The sequence below is a fragment of the Salvelinus sp. IW2-2015 genome, unplaced genomic scaffold (genome assembly GCF_002910315.2).
Source record: "Salvelinus sp. IW2-2015 unplaced genomic scaffold, ASM291031v2 Un_scaffold3710, whole genome shotgun sequence".
NCBI classification, from domain to species: domain Eukaryota; kingdom Metazoa; phylum Chordata; class Actinopteri; order Salmoniformes; family Salmonidae; genus Salvelinus; species Salvelinus sp. IW2-2015.
This window is the reverse complement of record NW_019944987.1, coordinates 1-5,185: the sequence shown is the minus strand read 5'-3', so window position 1 is coordinate 5,185 and position 5,185 is coordinate 1.

The window sequence follows — 5,185 nt, the reverse complement described above, 5'->3', positions numbered from 1 at the left end:
GGAGAGCACATTACCTCCCTAAATGTGTAGTAGTAGTGGTGATTATTGCTGTAGTAGCGAGTAGTAGTGTGCGTTGTTATGATAGGAGTCAGTGGTTTCTATGATAGTAGAAGCAGTACGTACGTAGTTGTTGTTATGACTAGTGAGCCCAAATCTAAGTAGTGTGCGTTTTTGATAGTGAGAGCAGTTCAGTAGCTGGTGTATTGATAGTAGAGCACAGTACGTAGTGGTGCTTATGACATAGACCAGCAGTGTAGTCACGTGGTTGTTATGGATCAGTTAGCAGCGCAGCAGTAGTAGTGGCTTTCTATAGATAGGCTTAGACAGTGACTGTGGGTGTTTTTGATTAGTAGTAGTCAGTAGTCAGTAGTGGTTGTTTTGGATGACGTTAGAGCAGTAGTTAAGTGGTGTGTTATGATTTAGCTCAGCAGTAGTAGTGGTGGGTTACTGATAGTAGAAGCAGTAGTTAAGTGGGCTTGTCTATGATAGTACGAGCCAGTAGTTAGTAGGTAGTTCCTATTGATAGTAGAGCAGTGTAGTGGTTTATATGATAGTGAGCAGTAGTACTGGTTTCTATGAGGAGAGAAATAGTAGTAGTGGTGCGTTATGATAGTAGAGAGTAGTAGTAGTGGTTGCTATAGATAGTAGAGCATGTAGTAGCTGTGTTTGTTATTGATAGTAGAGCAGTAGTATGGTTTCCTCATGATAGAAGAGAGTAATAGTGTGGTTTTACGGGATAGGTAGTAGCCAGTACGTAGTTGCGTTTTATGCATCGTAGAGCAAGAGTAGTAGTGGGTTATGATAGGTAAGATCAGTAAGTAGTGGTTGTTGTGATAGTAGAGCAGTAGTTGTGGTTGAGTATGATTAGTTAGAGCAGTAGTAGGGGTTTCTATGATAGATAGAGCCAGAGTAGTAGTGGTGGGTTATGATAGTAAGCCTTAGTAGTAGTTGTTATGGATAGTAGAGCCAGTATAGTGGTTGTGTATATAGGTGACAGTAGCCAGTGGTTCCTATGATAGTTAAGGCAAGTAGTGGTGGTTATGATAGTAGAGCAGTAGTAGTAGGGGGTTGTTATGATAGTAGAGTAGTAGTAGTGGTTTCTATGATAGTAAGAGCAGTAGTAGTTGGTTTCTAATGATAGTGAGTAGTAGTAGTAGTGGTGGTTTGATATTAGAGTAGTAGTGTAGGGGTTGTTATGTTAGTAGAGTATAGTAGTGGTTTCTATGATTAGTAGAAGCAGTAGTAGTGTGGTTATGATAGTTAGAGCAGTTAGTAGTGGTGGTTATTGATGTAGGCAGCAGTGTTAGTAGTGGTTGTTATTGATAGTGAGACAGCGTAGTTAGTGGTTGTTTATGATATTAGAGCCCAGTATGATGAGTTTCTATGATATGTAGAGCTAGTTAATAGTAGTGGTTTCTATGATAGTTAGCGCAAGTAGTAGTGGTTTCCTCATATGATTCGTTCCAGCGCAGTAGTAGATGGTTTCTATGATAGCTAGAGCAGTAGTAGTAGTTGGTTGGTTATGATATTAGGCAGTAGTAGTAGGGTTGTTTATGATAGTAGAAGCAGTAGTAGTTGGTTTTTCTATGTAGTTAGAGCAGTAGTAGTGGTGGTTTATGATATTAGAGCCAGTGTAGTGTGGGTTTATGATAGTAGAGCAGTGGAGTGGTTGTTATGATTAGTAGAGCAGGGGTTAGGGGGTTTTTTAGTGGTTTTTGTTTTTATTGATAGTAGATGCAGTAGTATGTGTTGTTATTGATAAGTAAAGCAAGTAGAGTTAAGTGGTTGTTATGATAGTAGAGCCAGTCAGTAGTTGGTTTACTATTGATAGTGAGCAGGCAGTAGTAGTGTAGTGGGTTACTATAGATAGAGCAAGTAGTAGTAATGGTTGTAGTGAAGTAGACACTAGTGAGAGTGGTTTTCATGATAGTAGAGCAGTAGTAGTAGTGGTTGTTATGATAGTAGTAGCAGTAGTAGGGTTGTTTGATAGTTAGAGCAGTAGTAGTGGTTGTTTGATAGTAGAGCAGTAGTAGTTGTTGTTATGTATAGTAGAGTAGTAGTAGTGGTTGTTATGATAGTAGAGCAGCGTAGTAGTTTCTTTGATAGTAGAGCAGTATAGTGGGGTGTTATGATAGTAGAGCAGTAGTCGTAGTGGTTGTTTTGGTAGTAATGAGCAGTAGTAGTGGTTGTTATATGATAGTACAGCAGTAGTTAGTGGTGTTATGATAGTAGAGCAGTAGTAGTGGTTTGTTATGATAGTAGAGCAGTAGTAGTAGTAGTTCCTATGATAGTAGAGCAGTAGTAGTGGTGGTGGTTATTGATAGTAGAGCAGTAGTAGGAGTAGTTTCTATGATAGTAGAGCAGTAGTGTGGTTGTTATAATAGTAGAGCAGTAGCAGGGTTTCTATGATAGTAGAGCATAGTAGTGGTGGTTATGATAGTAGAGCAGTAGTAGTAGGGGTTGTTATGATAGTAGAGTAGTAGTAGGTGGTTTCTATGATAGTAGAGCAGTAGGTAGTGGTTTCTATGATAGTAGAAGTAGTTAGTAGTAGTGGTGTTATGATATAGTAGAGTAGTAGTAGTAGGGGTGTTATGATGTAGAGAGTAGTAGTGGTGGTTCTATGATAGTTAGTAGCAGTAGTTAGTACGTTTATTGAATAGAGCAGTAGTAGTGGTGTGTTATGATAGTAGAGCAGTGGTAGTAGTGGTTGTTATTGATAGTAGCATGTAGTAGTGGTTGTTATGATAGTAGAGCAGTAGTAGTGGTTTCTATGATAGTAGAGCAGTAGTAGTTAGTGGTTTCTATTAGTAGCAGTAGTAGTGGTTTTATGATAGTAGGCAGTATTAGTGGTTTTATGATAGTAGAGCAGTAGTAGTAGTGTGGTATGATATAGAGCAGTAGTAGTGGTTTAGGATAGTTGAGCAGTAAGTAGTGGTTTTATGATATAGAGCAGTAGAGTGGTGGTATGATATAGAGCATAGTAGTGGTGGTTATGATAGTTAAGGGCAGTTAGTAGTTGGTTGTTATGATATAGAGCAGTTAGTAGTGGTTGGTTATGATAGTTAGAGCAAGTAGTTAGGGTTGTTAGAATGTAAAGCAGTAGTAGTAGTGGTGTTATGATAGTTAGAGCAGTTAGTAGTGGTTTCTATGATAGTTTAGAGGTAGAGTAGTATGTAGTGGTGATCTTATGAATTAGTAGAGCAGTAGTAGTAGTGGTTGTTATGATTCAGCAGAAGTAGTGGTTTTTGTGATAGTAGAGCAGTAGTAGTAGTGGTTGTCTATATGATAGTAGAGCAGTAGTTAGTGGTTGTTTTGTGTGTAGGAGCAGTAGTACGTGGTTGTGTTATGATAAGATAGCAGCAGTAGTTTAGTAGTGGTTCTATTGATAGTAGAGCAGTCAGTAGTGGTTGTTATGATAGTAGAGCAGTAGTAGTAGTAGTCCTTTTATGATTTTTAAAAAGTAGAGCAGTTAGTATGGTGGTTGGTTATGATAGTTAGAGCAGTTAGTAGGAGTAGTTTTCTTGATAGTAAGCAGTTAGTAGTGGTTGTTATAATAGTAGAGCAGTAGCAGTGGTTCTATGATAGTAGAGCAATAGTAGTGGTGTTATTGATAGTAGAGCCAGTAGTAGTAGGGGTTGTTATGATAGTAGAGTAGTAGTAGTGGTTCTATGATTAGTAAGCAGTAGTAGTGGTTTCTATGATAGTAGAAGGAGTAGTAGTAGTGGGGGGGGGATGGTTTGATATTTTAGAGTAGTTAGTACGTAGGGGTTGTTATGCATAGTAGAGAGCAGTAGTAGTGGTTTTTCTATGATAGCTAGGAGCCAGTTACTAGTGGGTGTTTATGCATAGTAGAGCAGTAGTTCGTAGTGGTTGTTTTGTAGTTTAGAGCCGAGTAGTAGTGTTTGTTTATGATACGTACAGCAGTAGTTAGTTGGTAGTCGTCTATGGAGTAGTGAGCAGTATAGTGGTTGTTTATGATAGTAAGAGCAGTAGTATAGTAGTTCCTATGATAGTAGAGCAGTAGTAGTGGTGGTGGTTAAAATGCATAGTAGAGCAGTAGTAGGAGTAGTTTCTATGATGTAGAGCAGTAGTAGTGTGTTATGATAATAAGAGCAGTAGTAGTGGTTGTTATCGATAGTAGAGCAGTAGTAGTAGTTTTTGTATGAAGTAGAGCAGTAGTAGTGGTGTGCTCTACTATCATAACAACCCCTACTACTGCTCTACTATCATAACAACCACTACTACTACTCTACTATAATAACCACCTCTACTACTGATCTACTATCATAACAACCACTACTACTACTCTACTATAACAACTACCACTACTACTGCTCTACCTTCATAAAACCACGACTACTACTGCTCTACTATCATAACCACCACTACTACTGCTCTACTATCATAAAAACCACTACTACTGCTCTACTATCATAACACCCACTACTACTGCTCTACTATCATAACAAGAACTACTACGACTGCTCTACTATCATAACCACCACTACTACTGCTCTACTATCATAACAACCACCACTACTACTGCTCTACTATTATAACAACCTCTACTACTACTGCTCTACTATCATAACAACCACTACTACTGCTGCTCTACTACCATAACAACCACTACTACTGCTCTACTGTCTTAACCACCACCACCATTGCTCTACTATTATAACATCCACCAGTTCTGCTACAGCAGTTACTATTACTACTACTACTACTACTACTACTACTTATACTGCTAATTCTACTTGAAGTAACTTGACAAGGAATGACCACACTACTACTGCTCTACTATCATAACACCCACTACTACTACTGCTCTACTATCATAACCACCACTACTACTGCTCTACTATCATAGAAACCACCACTACTACTGCTCTACTATCATAACAACCACTACTACTGCTCTACTATCATAGAAACTACTACTACTGCTCTACTATCATAACAACCACTACTACTGCTCTACTATCATAACCACCACTACTACTACTGCTCTACCATCATAACAACCACTACTACTACTGCTCTACTATCATAACCACCACTGCTACTACTGCTCTACCATCATAACAACCACTACTACTACTGCTCTACTGTCTCAACCACCACCACCATTGCTCTACTATTATAACATCCACCAGTTCTGCTACAGCAGTTACTATTACTACTA